Source organism: Zootoca vivipara, chromosome 9 (assembly GCF_965207765.1).
Source record: "Zootoca vivipara chromosome 9, rZooViv2.hap1.1, whole genome shotgun sequence".
In the NCBI taxonomy this organism is placed as follows: Eukaryota; Metazoa; Chordata; class Lepidosauria; order Squamata; family Lacertidae; genus Zootoca; species Zootoca vivipara.
Window position 1 is genome coordinate 62,586,617 of NC_142592.1, and position 16,602 is coordinate 62,603,218.

A 16,602-nucleotide genomic window follows, 5' to 3' on the forward strand; every position below is an offset into this window, starting at 1 on the left:
AGCTCTTTCCTATCAAGAGTGTACTTCCTTTAATAAACATCAGCTTTCTTCTTTTATACCAAGTCTCAGTCTGAATATGCTCCAAGCAAGGAATCATTTAATTGAAGTTAACTTCTGCTGCTGCATATAAACTCTATATTCCAACACACAGCTCCAAAGGTAGAGGGAGAGGTAAATAAACAAATTCAGGACCATGTCTACCATATGAGACAGTTCTGGGAAAGGAGGTCCTGCTCCATCTCTTAGCTCATCACCTGTGAGAGCCAGGGGGAATTGGTGCTGAGGAAGGAAGTTTGGGGAGGGGAGGAGTCAAATGGAAGGCAGTCCCCAGCAGACCATTGAAGGGGCCTCTCCCTCAGAGAATGCTAAGCAAAACTAAAGGAGGGAGGTAGAAGGCTGCACATGGAGCCACAAAATATCACCTTCACCTTCCCAAGCAGGATCACCCACCAGTCAATCATCTGACATTGCAATGATGTCAGATGACCAATCTCATCTCTACACACCACTGTCAACCAACGCTGATCATTGTGGCTTCCATGCACAAGGCTAGGCAAGCCCCCATGACCAGCCAGTCACTGGGATTCCTTGCACAGAGTTAAGGAAGCCCCAAGGATCAGCTGATTGTGGGCCCTTGCACAGCATTGAGCATCTGCGCCTGGAGTTTCTTCACAAGGGCCACCAATCAGCTTATTGGCCAGGCCAGCAACCCCCCTTTTGGCCCAGTCACATCTTTACCTGACCTGGGTGAACGGCAGGTGGACATAGCTTGGCCAAAATGGCTTGACTGGCCCAATGAGGAGGCCTGGTGGTCCAAATTAGACCCATGGGATGGGGAGCCTCCCATCACTAATATGGTAGAGTATCCCAGTGGAGATGCAGCAATGGCCCCATTACATATCAACCCTTGTTTGAACCCTTTTTTGACAGTGAAAAGAAAGTTAAAGTGGCACCAGATTTCAAACCACTAAACTGCATGTCCAGAGATTCCAGCCAATTCCCCCCTTTCTTTCCTTTTTTTAAAGGATTGGGCTGACAGTCTCTTTATTCACCACCCCCAGCACAGCTGAGCAAAACTGTACCAGCTGTGTCTGCTTAGACACATTTGTGATTCATTTTCTCCCGTCTGTTGTGTAATACCTTAAAGCCCCCATAGTTACCATGCCTTACAGTTCCCAGACAGGTGCTGTTCCATTTAAATGTAATTTGTTACATGCTTAGTCTTTCAGAAATTTAATTCAAGACTGATGCGTTGCCATGCCTCTTGGAAATAACCGTTATTTTCAAGCTTCAGATTAAAAAAAGAAAGAAAGAAATGCACTCTTCTGTAAATGAGATGGGGAGATAGAGATATCATGGAGCCAAGGCAAACACTGCCGGCCATTGGAGGTTACGCAAGAAGACTTCATCACCAGATCACATGCTTGGTAGCAATGGAAAAAGAAGAACACACATGTCTTCATTATACTAGTTTAGAACAGAGGCTAGGAACCTTTTTGGCCCAGAGGGACAGGTTTTTTTTATCTCCCTCACCCTCGGTGGGCCAACTTTGACAGGTGTCAGGACACCCATCTGTCAATGACCTGTCATGTCGTAAGGAAGTCAGGGCACTGGCACCCATCAAAGTTGGCCTGAGTGGGTGGGGAGATAGTTTAGAGGGTTTGCTCAGCCCACTGTGCAGTGCTTTAAAAAAAGAAAAGAAAAGCAGATTAACTAAAAGGGGGGGAAATCTTGCACACTCCTAATTTCTGCTGCCAACCAAGATGGTGAAGCTTGCACAGCCAAAGGCTTTATGGGGAAAGGTAGGTAGCCGTGTTGAAACAAAAAAACAAAGCTCGTAGGTATGAGCTTTCGTGTGCATGCACACTTCTTTTGTGCATTGTGGGGAGCACGTGATAAAGAACACAGCGGGAGACAGAATGTATATCCGGAAGGTCGCCCAGAATGAAAACAGGCGCCCGCTTTTATTGTAAAGTTTCAGAACTGTCAATGATTAACTAGAGGTACATTCTTCATCCAATGACAACTGGTCAACTCCAAAAGAGGTGGTGTTCCGGGGTATGTCACATCCTGCCAACACCCTAAAACTCCACCATAGAGGAAGTGCCTGGTCCTCACATACTCCTCAGACCTCTCCCTGTCACATGCCTACTCCTTAAACATCCCCCTCCTCTCCATCTTGTGACTCTTGGTGTTTTTCCTACAACTCCACCATTTTCCATTGTCTTCCTCCTAACCTGGGTCTGACCCTTCAGGCTTGGACCAGCCTCCCCTGTTCTAACCTGCTCTAACCGGTTCCATCAGGATCCTCCCAACTCTGGCCAGTCCAGTAGTGACCTGCTGCCATCTAATGTCCCCCTGACCCAACTTGTGAATGCGTGTTTATGCATACTGACGTACAGGAAGGTTTGCCAGCACTGTACGTTGCGTTTGACAGCTGAGGGTTTTGACAGCTAGCTTTCTATCTGATGCAGTTTGCCAGCATCAGTCTAATATCACTGCTACAGTGCATGCTTTCGTGTGCATGCACAAAAGCTCATGCCTATGACAAACTTAGTTGGTCTCTAAGGTGCTACTGGATAGATTTTTATTTTTATTTTTTATTGGGAAATTTTGCAATTGGTGACCAAGTGGCAAATGTGTCTCTGACTCTAGCAGTGGACATTAGATGATGATCCAACATGGAGGGTCTTGTGTGTTTCAGATTCGCTGTGCACCTGCCTTGGAACGGTCACAAAACTTTTCTGGAGGAATGTTCCGTGGATGCAATAAACAAACTTCAGCTGGATACAACAGCATATGGCACAGCCCTGTAATCTTGCCTGGCTTTCACTGTGCTTTCTTACGCTGCACACAGGACCTTGAAGAAACAAACATTGTGTGACATTTTCTTTGTGCCGTCAGTCTGGAGTGTCTGGAAATGCCAGTGGAGAGAAGCCGTTGGTGGTACAGAAGGTCGTGGCGAACAGCAACCCTGTGTCAAATTTGCTGTTGCTGCTATCTCTGTTTCGTAAATTGATTTAAAAATATAGTCTCCCCGCCTGGACTCCATTCCCCCAAACGTCCAGATTTTTCAGAACTAGGGATGTTAACTGATGATGAAATTCTAAATTCTTCACCCGCCTTTTACCAGGATTACATTTTAAAACATGTGCAACTGGGCCATAAACCAACCTTCCCCAGGTTGTAAAAGAGCAGAAGAGTTGCCTGCAGGAATAAATTGTGGTGCAACAGTTATAGAATTCCCTCCTAAACACTTCTTGCCTCATTTGTTTCTTTTTGCATATATTGTTTTATTGTACATCCCCTCTTTGAGCTGTTGTTGTTGTTGTTGTTGTTGTTGTTGTTGTTGTTGTTGTTGTTGTTATGCACACCCCAGGGAGGCTCGCCTGGTGCCTTCATTATATATATTTTAGGCGCCGGGCTGATAAATATTCTACAGCCTTTTAAACGGGTCTGGGGGAAGGGGGGTGGTTATGGTTTCGCTATCTTGCTTTTAATTATTGACATGTTTTTATCCTGTATTTTATTCTGTGAGCTGCCCTGATGTCTTATGGTGACGGACAGTTAAGAAATCTAATAAAATAATGACTGAGGCTGTAGGATTCTGGGTTGAGCCAGTTCAGACTGCAGGAAAGGGGAGTCACAATTTTGAATGGTATAGGAAGCTGCCTTATACAGAGTCAAAGCTTTGGGCCATCTAGTTCAGTATTATCAACACTGGCTGGCAGCAGCTACCCAGGATTTCAGGCAGGAGTCCTTCCCAGACCTACTAAGAGATGTTGAGGATTTAACCTGGGACTATTTACATGCAAAGCCATGTTCTCTTCCATTGAGTTACGGCCCTACCTCAAAACATTGTTTTGAACAGGGCTGGCCCTATGGCCAGGGTGGGAGGCGCAGGGCGCCATGGCACCGGCCTGCCAGGGGGGCACCGCGCAGCTGTGCCCATCGCCCGCTGGCTGCTCCGCCGCGCAGCAGCGCCCTCAGTAGCAGCACTGCACGCTAAGCCCGCCCACCCACCCGCCGTGCAGCAGTGCCCTCAGCAGCCGCGCTGTGCGCTGAGCCCAGCCGCCCGCCACGCTGGAAAACGGGGCAGCAGAGGGCGCCGGAGGGATCCGTCGCACCACAGCACCAGGGCGCCAGAGGTGCTTAAGACGGCCCTGGTTTTGAATAAAATGTTTCCTGCATATAGGAGCCTAGTGAATTAAACTAAGCCATCTGTGCCCAATTCTGGGCACCACAATTTAGGAAGGATGTTGATGAGCTGGAAGGTGTGCAGAAGATGGCAACCAAGACGATCAAGGGTCTGCAAAACAAGCCTTATGAGGACTAGTTGAAAGAGCTGGGTATGTTTAGCCTGATAAAGAGGAGACAGAGGAAATATGACAGCCATCTTCAAATATTTCAAGGGTAAGCTTGTTTTCTCCTGCTTTGGAGGGTAAGACTCAAACCAATGGCTTCAAGTTACAAGAAAGGAGATTCCACTAAACATCAGGAAGAACTTTCTGGCGGTAAGAGCTGTTAGACAGTGGAATGGTCTCACTCAGGAGGTTGTGGGTCCCTCATCCTTGGAGGTTTTTAAGCAGAAGTTGGATGGCCATTTGTCATGGATGCTTTAGCTGAGATTCCTGTATTGCAGGGGGTTGGACTAGATGACCCTTGGGGGTCACTTCCAACTCTGCAATCTTATGATTCTGTTATCTTCCCTGGCAGGTTAGTTTATCATATGCCTGTTTGCTATCATCATTGTACCTGGTGGTGGGGCATCAAAAATGTTATTGCGTCTCCTCCCTGCCTTTTGTCTGAAGTGACGCACCCTGTAACTTTAGCACGCCCATCTTTGTAATATGTAGAATGGTTGCTGAAGTCTCTCCACCCCTCACTTCATCAATGAACGCCCCAGTTGATTCATCTCCTGATTAGAAGTATGCAGCCCCATGAATAAAGCAATGCAAACAGGGAACAAACCGATGCAATGCGACTCCCCTCGCAAAAGATGCTCATCCATCATCCATGGTTAAGAAGGATTGCATAAGAGGGTGTCGTCTGAAGGAAAAGGGTCTCCAGCAGCATTAGATAACAACATGTTTATAAATCAATTACATCCTCACTTAGGCCAGGCACCCTCTGCTGCCGCATCGCAAACAGGCTGTAACAGACTAAATGACATTTATCACATTCTGATGGAAACACAGTGGCTAGGAAAGCAGCAATCAATTTGTGCATATGAAATGCATCTTCTGTTCCTCGTAAATTAAATGACAGGCGTGCAATGGCTGACGCAGCGTTTAAGGGAAGGACGAGAGGAGAGTGAGAGGCGGCTGGAGCCTATTCCGCAAGCATTTGGAACACGAACAACGTACGGCATAAACGTCGGCCCTATTCTCTCTCCTTCCCCGCACCCTCCCGGCTGCATCCCGGGCCTTGCCTGTCACCTGTCATCCCTCTGGAAAATGCCAACTGGAAGCCAGAGGTGATGCCACTGTCAGGAAATGTTTGGGTCTATGACAGCTGTTGAGTAATGGCATTTGTTATGGCTAATGCTGAAAGGGCCGGGGCTGAAGTTGACACTGTCAAGATCCCCAACGGTTTGACTGGGGGGGACATGTAATGAGAAGGAACCGAGTGAGCAAGAGGATGATAACAACATGTGTACCTGTCAGGAGGAGGGCTGTCAAGAAGGACTGCACCCGAAAGGTGGGCCCAGATCTGCAGGAATACGGTTTCTGTTCCATGGAGCCAGAAGTTCAGCGGCAGGCACCTGTTTCTGCAGGCTGAGAACATGGCACTGGAGTAGACTTTTTAATGCTCACAGTGATGTACGAACAGACATCCTCTACCCTTTGCTAGAGATTTCACTAAACTTATAGAAAAGCATATTGCTTCCGTTTGGATTCCTGTTCCAAGTGTCCTGATCGAAATCCTGGAATTTTCCTGATCAATTTCACTGGAGAATCCAAAACATATTCTTTATAATTGGGTGTGTTTGCCTTTCTATCCACTTTCTTCACACCCACCATAATTTCATAAATGCTTCCCTTTCATTGCAACCAGTGATAGGGAACCTCCACCTGTGGCCCTCCAGATGTTGCTGCTCCACAACTCCTATCATCCCTGACTATTGACCATGCTGCCTGGAGTTGATGGGAGTTGGAGTCCACTGATGACTAGCGAACCACAGGTTCCCCATTCCTTGTCTAAACCAGGCATCCCCAAACTTTGGCCCTCCAGATGTTTTGGACTACATTTCCCATCTTCCCCGACCACTGGTCATGTTAGCTAGGGATCATGGGAGTTGTAGGCCAAAACATCTGGAGGGCCACAGTTTGGGGATGCCTGGTCTAAACTAAAGAGCCTCAAGTGCTTATCCTTTCCTGGTCAGGTAAGGGCCCCAATCCTTTGATCTATTTTGCTTGCCTTTTTTTCTTTGTATTTCCCCCAGTTCTTTGATATCCCTTCCCTGGTGAGAAAACCAGAACTCCACACAGCGTTCCACGTGCAGTCAGGCTAGAGGGATGGCCAATTCTGTAAATTTTGTGTGCTTTCAGTTTCATTTCCCCAGTCTTCAGTTCAGCTTGAGGCATTTCCACATCCATTTCTGATTATCACAATCATCATTATTACTACTAATATTATTTTTAAAGCCCTCACAAAAAAATCCCACAGCACATTTGGGTTCTGTGTTTAGATTAGTTTCTTGTAGTGAGGCTATGTATGTGAAAGATTTTGGTTATTGTATTATTATACATGCATGGGTGCTGTGATATCTAGAAAATCTCAGATATGTACAGTAATTATGGTATATTTTGGTGCTGTAGCTTGATCTCTGTATACCATTTGTTTTGTGATTCTTATTTATTATTATTATTTAAATTTGTTAGTTGCTTTCTCTTGCCCAGGGCAATCCAAAGTTGCTTACACCCAACCAAAAAGACAGACAGCGTGTGCCCCAAAACATATTGTGTGTCGAGGTCCCCAAACCACCCCTCAAATAATTCACACCACAGACAGAATTTTTGTTTTGGGGTTTTGGCATGAATTTGGCCACAACTTTATTAAAATACAAAATATGTGAGTGGTTGCGTAGGCATTGGTTCACCAACTGTCCCCTAAGGACAGAACTAGCCTTAAAAGTCAGCAAGAGGAAACCCTACAGGGAGAGACAGGGAGCCGGGTGTTTGGCCCTCCCCTCTCCCTTCAGGCTCCCAGGGGCTCTCTCGCAGCCCTGGCCCCCGGCCGGGGGTTACGAACATTGCATATCGAGCCCCTGTATTCCTGAACGGAATTTCCCCTACACACAGGCATCAACTTGAGGGGCCAACACAGTCAACAAGACCCCTCATACAACCAACAAAATAACCAATGCCTAACCGCCAACCTTACAAGTTGTGGCTATTTGCTATGCAGTAGGCAAAAACCAGATGGCACCAGCCAATCAGCCAAATGGAAAAATTCCTACCGGACCTCTGCCAAGCAGACGACCCCATGATAGGCACAGCAAGGTCAACACAGAGGCCTAAACATAGGGAGGGAGGGAGGGTGATCTGAAGAATGCAGCCAAGAGGAGGAACAAATCACGTGCTTGCCTTTTATACCCCTGGGCTGTCCCTCTGAAATTGCAACATGATCCCCCCCCAACAGCCTGTGTCCAATCAGAACAGTGGCCACTCAAAGCCCCCAACCCAGCAACTCAGGGGTGGTTTTCTAGGCCCCACCGCAACACGTGCTCTGCATGAAGGAGAACCCGCATTCTGAAAAGCCACAGATAGTTAAAGGCCAAAGGCCAGGTTGTAGAAGAAAGTGCTTGCCTGGTACCTAATGATATATATTGATGGTGCCAGGCGAGCCTCCCTGGGGAGAGCATATTTTCCTTGCATACACTGGGTTGTATGTGTGAGTGCACAGGTGGAGTTCTGCACAAGGGGATTTCCCCTTCCTGTTTTCTCCCAGAAAAAGATCTCCTCCAGAGGGTCTCCAACCCTATGGAGTTGATTTTGAGGGTGCTTAGAGGAGCTGCAGGAAAGAGGAGGGGGAAAGTCCCATTACGCAGGTGGAAGTCTGTTGCACCACGTCAAACCACCAATGTTCTGGTTAATAGCCAGATACAATGACCCAGACCCATTGGTTGACAGGAGATCCCCAGAGAAACCAAGCATTTTGATATAAGATGCAAGCCAACAACCTGAACTTATACAAACTGAAGAAAACACCTGCAGAGAGGAGTGTTCAGAAGCACAGTGATTTTAAATTTCACAGGCACCTCTCTTGTGATAACACCTCCTCCCATCTCTCCCAAGTGCCACCGGTCTTGAAAAATAACCATGGATAGATAGCAGCTGCCGCCACCAAAATAGCGAGGCTTTTTTATACCTGAAATGTCATGGAAAAGGCTGTCATTTTTTGTTGTTGAATTCAGCGTACAACAACAGGTGCCTTTGTCATTTGAGTTGCTTTGGAGACATCTGTGGCTATCGAAGCATGTGATGATGTCCAAGTGATGAAGAAAAAGGGGAAAGACTGGCCCATGGATGAGTGTGAAATCATAAGAAGAAGAGAATATGTCCCCGTCAAAAAAAGAGACTGTGAGTGTGCCAATCGGAAGGTCGGCAGTTCAAATCCCCGCAATGGGGTGAGCTCCCGTTGCTCTGTCCCAGCTCCTGCCAACCTAGCACTTCGAAAGCACACCAGTGCAAGTAGATAAATAGGTACTGCTGTGGCAGGAAGGTAGATGGTGTTTCCGTGCACTCTGGTTTCAGGCATGGTGTCTCGTTGCGCCAGAAGCGGTTTAGTCCTGCTGGCCACATGACCCAGAAAGCTGTCTGTGGACAAACGCCAGCTCCCTTGGCCTGAAAGCAAGATGAGCGCCACAACCCCATAGTCTCCTTTGACTGAACTTAACCGTCCAGGGGTCCTTTACTTTTTACCTTCACCGCTGCTCAGACATTGCATGTTTACACCTTTAAACCTCCCCCCTTAAATAAATTCACACAAGACTCAAATTTTTGGTTTGGTTTTTGGCAGAATTTAGGCCACAACTTTATTGATTACAGCAAGTGAGTGGTTGCATCGGCTCTGGTTCGACTAGCTCCCTGCACCATTGCAGGTAGCGCTTACACAGAGCTATATCGTAGGTCAGCCAATGGCAGAAAGCCAGGGACATGCTATGTCCACCACCCAGATTTCCCCCTGGACTCAGGCACAACCCCTTGCAGGGTTGACCAAACCATTGAGTCCCTGAATTCCTTTAACAGAATACCCTTCACATAGGGATGGTGAGAGTGTTCCCCTATCCCTATTACCTGAACCAGACCCTATCCACAAACTTACAAGTTGTGACGATTTGCTACGCAGCAGGCGAAACCCAAATGACACCAGCCAATCAGTCAAGTGGGGAAAAATCCTGCTGTGTCCCTGTCCCAATGACAGACAACACATGATGGCATAGCAAGGTCAAGCGTGCAAGCCCTAAATATAGGGAGAGGTGGGCGGGTGTTCCGATGCACTGACCAAGAGAGAAAGCTCAGGGTCACGTGCATTGACATATATAGGTCCCTTGATCCATTTGGCTAGCATCCCATTGGTCAGATTAAACCCAGCATCTAGGGACCTACCAATCGGGTGTTGTGGCTATCCAATCGTACCTACTCACAACACAAGGGTTTGGTTGCCAGGTCTCACTGCATCGAGGGAGGACACGATGATCTGCTTCCCTAAGTCACAGCCCTCCACCACCCATCCATTCCCTTCTTTCCCCAGATAATGCCTGACACGAAGCATCATTTTCCTCTCAATCTTTTCAGTGTGTCCATCTCCTTCTTGACATGTGGGGCCAGTCAGAAGTTAAGAGTCAGCCATGAGCATGAGGATTCGCCCTGAGACAAAGCAGTCAATTTTCTGACAAGAAGAGGGATTAGACTTTTTTATTTTATTTTATTTCACTGGGAGCAGGGTACGGTCTCCTTAGTGTGCAGAGGGGATTTACAACTTTGAAGGAGCTGCAGCAGTCTATAAAAATAAAATGACTTCTGAAGCAAGCATTACGTTCTGTTCAGAAAGCTTTAATGCAAATTTTACACCAAGGGTGCTGGCATGAAAATGTTTGGCATTTGCATTCATTTCTTCACCTTGGTTTTTTTTTAAAAAGGATTTTAACAGGGTTTGCTTTGTTGTGGTTAAGAGGCAGCAGGATTAAATGTAAAGTAACTCAGGACTGCGGATTGAGACGGATTCTGAAATCCACTCCACAATCCTCCTGAATCCTTGGCAAGGAGTTACTTTACATAATACCCCTCATTCATTTGTAAAGTAAACACTCTCAGGGCTGTTATTTTATTATTTTTAATGCATTTCCCCCATTGTACAAAGGACGCTTCTAAAACACTCTGCTGGCAGTTTATGTCTTAAATTTGCTTGCAACTTCAAATCCCTTGAATGCCACGAAACACCAAATGGAGGCCAGCAATGGATTCCACCCCCAGCCCATCCTCTCCCTAAAAAGACAGGTATGAATGACTGAGGCAAGCTTCACCTGCACCTCTTAAGCCTCTTAAATGGGCTTCAGATAGGATCATAGCTGCCAAGTTATCCCCCTTTTTTAAGGGAAATTCCCTTATGCTGAATAGGCTTCCTCGTGAGAAAAGGGAAAACTTTGCAGCTATGGATAGGATCACTGTTCTGCCAACATATAGTTCAAGATACTTCAGAGGCAGCTGGATTTTTGACTGGGAGCCTGTAGTGACCCCTTATGGTGAGGAGTCAGTTGCAACTGTGGGGTGGGGGGAGAAAGGATGGCATTGTCTTCCCAAGCCCCACACTGGATCCACCTCACAGGTAGTCATTGCTTGTTCCTGATATGACCTGTCCCAGCTTCCAGGTCAAGCCTTGATCATTGTCTGTGGGTGTTTGCCTCCATGTTGCTCAAAGTGCTACTGCTCTTATTCTGACTGGTGCCCCGACCCTCAAAGTCTGAAAACATCCCTATCTATTTGCTCGTCCTTCTGCCTCCCTGAATCGTAGTTTCCATCAGGCTGCCGTGGTCCGGTCGGCGGGAGGTAGCAGTCCCGACTAAGGACGTCAGGATCGGGGGCAAGATGGTGGTGTGGTGGTGTGGAAGCAAGAACAAGAGTCCAGGCGGTATGGGGGCTGGGGGTCAAGCACAGGGCCGTCTTAAGCATACCTGGCACCCTGGTGTGAAGATCCCTCTGGTGCCCCCCCCATTTCCCAGAGTTGACCCCCCCCCACTGGCAGTGGCAGCTGCGTGGGGCTCGGCGGTGATGTCTTCGTTGCCTTGCTCTGCCGCCGCAGCACCGCTGGCCAAGCTGCTGGGTGAGGCGCTAGGGCGCCTGACGGCTCAGCGGTGCCCGTGGCCTCGCTCGTGGGGCTCTATGCGGCACCAGCAGCAGCACAGCCGCCGCGGCAGGAGCCAGAGCCGGAGCTGGGCCGGGCGTGCAGCTGGCCGCTAGCCGGGCCGCCTTCTAAACGTGCTTCCAGCCGGCCCGAGGCAAAGCCGGAGCCGGAGCTGTACCGGAGCAGCGGCAGCGGCAGCAGTGCCTGGAGATCAGCAGCGCTGGCAAGAAGCCATACAGGCCATGCCGTGGTTGGCGCTCCCCTTTGCCGACAAGTGCCGGAAGGTGGCACTGCAGAGCGGAACAGGGTCCTAGTGCCCCTGCTCCGCTTGCTTTGCTCCCTGCTCTCCCAAGCGGCGCGGCTGGCGGAGGGAAAAGGGAGGCCTCTGCGCAGCTCCCCCACTTGCTGGGGCGCCCCTCAGCACCCCTCAGCACCCCCTGAGCACCCAGGTGCCCTGGCGCCCCGTGCCAGTAGAATCAATGGGCGAGCCGGCCCTGGTCAAGCAGCAGGGAGTTGCAAAGTCGAGGAACCGAAGGTTGGGAAGCAGGACGTCAAAAAGGCGAGGGTCTGAGGGTCGAGAAGCAAGGAGCAAGAGGCCAGATGCAACAAGGCAGGGATCACGTTGCTGTGGCAAAGAGCCGATGGGAAATGCTGAGTTTATATCCCTCCCCGGCTCTTGCCACCAGGTGCAGCGAGTTACCAAGTGGCCTCACCTGAGCGGCTGCACCTTGCTTCTCCAGAACAAGCTGAGGGGGGCCCCAGTCCTGCAAAGCCCTACAGGTCCCAGGGCCTGGCTCCTGCCCATACTCCTGACACAGGCTCTGGCACTGGTGCTAACTCCAGGGGACCCTGAGGGCCCAGGCACCCACATTTTATTTTATTTTTTGCTGTGGGTGCCCGGCCTCCACCACCACTGTGCATGGGCCAGGGCCTGTGCCTCTGCTGTGGGGTCTCTGTTGGGGCCCACTGTGGCCATGGACGTACTTCAGGGGCCATAGCTTGTCCCAAAAGAGGCCCCACAGCAGAGGCACAGGCCCCAGCCCAGTGGCCACTGTGGTGCCAGAGCATGCCCACGCCCATGTCACAACATCATAACCTCACAGAGCGGCTCACAAGAGCTGGGCACCCACAGTCTGAGGCCCAATGTCGGCGCCACTGGGCTCTGGCCAGCAATTTGTGTTTTATCCATGCAGTGTTGTGTCCCATTAACCACAACTCATAATCTATATCTCCTCACACTTCCTCTGACCCAGAGGAACCCTGATGTTGGTAACATGGGGAGAGCCCCATGAGGTTGTCTACACATGTGGAATAAAAAGTCCCTGGACCTATTTGTCTGAAATATGGCAGGCAAACTCTGCAGAGCCTCCAGTGCCTGCAAATTTCATTCACTTGGGCCAAAGGGGGGGAGTTTTTGTGGTGTTAAGTATCCACAGCTCATTGAAAGGGGAACAGAACTTTGTTTTAGGGTGACTCAGAACCGGAGGAGGAGGAGGGGTTTTATTTATCGCCATCCACAAAGATCTCAAGATGACGTACAAAATTCTATAAATCAATTAACAAACAGCGCATGGATTAGGGATCTCAACTGATTATCTTGATAGTATATGCAGAAATAGATTACATTAGTGTGCAGTTAAAGTTTTCATTCTAATTCTTTTGGGGGTTACCTCAGCTGAATTCACCTGGAAATAACTACATTTTATATAGTTCAATTTGATTGATTAGTTGAGTGGCTGATCACTGGATGCACTGGGAAAATAAATGAAAGAATTTATATTCAAAAATATAATTTATATTTCATACATTTGTGATTGATTGATTGATTGGGTTGCTCAGTGAGTATATTGAGGAACTTAATTGGGGATTAATGACTTGGGTTGTTGATCAATGGATCCATTTGGGAAATTAATCAATTAATTTCCGCTGTCTCCTTTGATTTAGAAACCTTTGTGAATTCGTTTAGAATTTATTGCTACTGAGTTCAGGGGTTTTTGTCATTATGCATTTTTTTTTTCAATTAATGGAGCCTAAATTTACAACAAATAGAATGTGGGGGATCTGTGGATTTATTTAGTTTTTAGGTCCACGCACTCATGAAGGTTGGCAACAGTTGCTGCTTTTCCACAAACTTTTTGGAAGGTCTCTCCAAGGTTAAAACTTTGGTTGTTTCTGAATTGCATCTCACTCGTTGGTAACACACAAACACTCCACTTCTGAATCATCCCCATTTCCTCCTCTCTCACCATACGAACTTCCACCTTTCTCAACTTCCCTGGAGTCCTGCTAAGTCCCTTGACCACATGCAGGTTTTGAAGTACAAATTAATTTTGTGGAAACCATAGAAAACAGTACTGAAAGAGAAGCAGAAAGGTTAAACAGCAATTTAATTTGTTTTGCAAAGTTATGTACTTACTGTTTTTCTGGTGGGCAGGGGAAAAAAGCAATTGAATTATGCCACAGGGCACTTGCCTTGAGTAGACAAGGAAGGGGAGGAAGGAAGGAAGAAGGATAAAAGGAATATTTTATATCTGCTTTTACACATTTTTGCATGTCACACTGTCCTTTTATAAGGCAGGACAAAGCAAATAAGGAAAACCAGAAAAATAATAATATCAGGAGCTCTGAAAGTTTATGGGCAATTAAAGTTAAATTAAATTATTCTTGTTCTTAGTTTTTTCTTTTCTTTTTTCCAATTCAGATGAGCAACTGAATGCATTGAAAACTGTACATTATTCCAAAATGAAATACGAACCACTGTTTTAAGAAAGAAAACTGTATTTTAATTAATTTATTAAATTAATTTATTAAATTTATATACCGCCCTATATCCACAGGTCTCAGGTTGGTTCACAGAATAAAATCAGAATATAAAACCACAAAATAATTAATCAAAAGAAAAACAGTCACCCAATAACTCCCCACCACCACATATTTTAAAAGAACAAAGGATGTAAATCAAATAAACCAAAGGCCTGGCTAAAAAGGAAGGTTTAAAAACACATTTATATCCCACTTTTCCTCATAAGAACTCAAGGTGACATTCATAGTTCTCTCCACCCCCAACATCAACTCTGTGAGTTAGTTCAGATTGATATTCGTTTAACACAGGCTTGGACAACTTGAAATTATTCAGCTGAGTAATAACTCTTCATCTCAGGGTTGTGGGTTTGAGCCCTAAAAGGTAAAGGTAAAGGACCCCTGACAGTTAAGTCCAGTTGCGAATGACTCTGGGTTGCAGCACTCATCTTGCTTTACTGGCCAAGGGAGCTGGTGTTCGTCCGCAGACAGTTTTTCCAGGTCATGTGGCCAGCTTGACTAAACCGCTTCTGGTGAAATCAGAGCAGCGCACGGAAACACCATTTACCTTCCTGCCAGAGCGGTACCTATTTATCTACTTGGACGGGCATGCTTTCAAACTGCTAGGTTGGCAGGAGCTGGGACTCAGCAACAGGAGCTGTCCCCGTTGCAGGGATTCGAACCGCCAACCTTCCGATTGGCAAGCCCAAGAGGCTCAGTGGATTAGACCACAGCGCCACCCGCATCCCAGGTTGGAGCCCTACACTGGACAAAAGATTCCTGCATTGCAGGGGGTTGGACTAGATGGCACTGTGGTCTAAACCACTGAGCCTCTTGGGCTTGCCGATCAGAAGGTCGGTGGTTCGAATCCCCAGGACAGGTGAGCTCCCATTGCTCTGTCCCAGCTCCTGCCAACCTAGCAGCTTGAAAGCATGCCAGTGCAAGTAGATAAATAGGTACCACTGTGGTGGGAAGGTAAACGGCGTTTTCATGCACTCTGGTTTCCATCACGGTGTCCGTTGCGCCAGAAGCGGTTTAGTCATGACCCACATGACTTGGAAAGCTGTCTGTGGACAAACACCGGCTTCCTCGGCCTGAAAGCGAGATGAGCTCCGCAACCCCATAGTCTCTTTACACATGCTAAAGCTATTTTTGGTCATCCACATACTATCCCTTGCTTTTTTCTGTAGGAGTAATTGCAGTCATTAACAGTCGTCAACAGGTTTACCACCCATTGAGTCAATCACCCATCTCCTAATACCCTTCTGAGAAAAAGCCCCACCCCACCCTCCTATAAGGGTCTGGTGACTTCTGTTTCAGAGTATCTGAATAAGTGTGTATGCACACGAAAGCTTATACTCAGAACAAACTTAGTTGGTCTCTAATGTGCTACTGGACAATTTTAATCCCCCCCCCTTTACCTAGATGATCAGCCACCCTCATAAAACAACACATCTCTTTTCAGAAATTAAAGGTAAAGGTACCCCTGACCATTATTCCCCCCCCCCCAATTGAAGTTACACAAACTCTTGTTTCCAGCTTCTCTATTATTTCCCCCCATGCAGGGAAAAAAAAGTCAAGTGAAGAAATTACACGCCAAGCCTTTCCTGGTTTTTTTTCCAAGGGGATGCATGGAATTATTTGTTGTCCTTAATGTCCTTAATCTCTTGGGCAGCAAGACACCAATTAATCCTGGTGATAATGAACTCACAGCAGCAGGAAACTCCCCTACTTGAAAGGATTCCTCCCCCCTTTTCCTCTCTCTTAAAAAAAAAGAGCAGAGTGTAGAATTTTAGAATCACAGTGCTTACAAAACACTTGATAATTACCAGGTTGCTGGCGTGCTCTTACTGGGGCTTTATTACGCTAATCAAACCACCTTACTGTTACCTTGTCCTTGTCCTAATCAAATTGTCTGATTGCTACCTTGGGCTCTTTCTCTGCTTTTCTCTTTCACTGCCGTACCTGCTTTGCTAACAGGGAGCTGATGCTGCCTGCATTCGGTCTACGAAATAAAGATCGAGCCACACACTTTGTAGCCACTTGGTGTCTGTAAAGCTCGGGTGCTGTGGATTTGGGAGGAGTCATCTTGGTCATGGGTGTAGGAAGGGGGGTGGGGGTGGGGCGGTCCACCCCGGGTGTCGTCCCTGAGGGGGGATGACAAAATCCTCCCTGGGCGGATCGCTGCACGGCCCCCCTGGGCGCCAATCGCCCCCCTGGACACCAATCGCCGCACCGATCGCCCCCACCCCTGCACCCTGATCACCGCGCTGATCAACCCCCAATGGGCACCGATCATCACTCCAATCACACCCAATGGACGTCGATTGTCGTCCGATCGCCCCGCTGGGTGGCTCGCCCCCCTCCAGGTGTACGGCATGTGCGCCGCTCCGGATGCCCGAGAGGCTAACTCCGCTGCTGATCTTGGTCTCCTTTTATTTGTTTTCTTCAGGC

The 16,602-nt window shown here is 47.7% G+C and overlaps 1 long non-coding RNA gene across 1 annotated transcript in view; it reads right to left on the minus strand.

Annotated features, from left to right (window-relative positions):
* Positions 1–2,316: 2,316 nt before the first annotated feature.
* The window catches only part of LOC148684667 (uncharacterized), a 49,124-nt gene continuing 34,838 nt past the window's right edge, over positions 2,317–16,602 (minus strand). The window contains exons 4-5 of the long non-coding RNA XR_015945936.1: positions 5,660–5,770; positions 2,317–2,860 (exon numbers count right to left, since the gene is read on the minus strand). This is a non-coding gene — a long non-coding RNA (uncharacterized LOC148684667). The remainder of the gene's footprint in view (positions 2,861–5,659; positions 5,771–16,602) is intronic.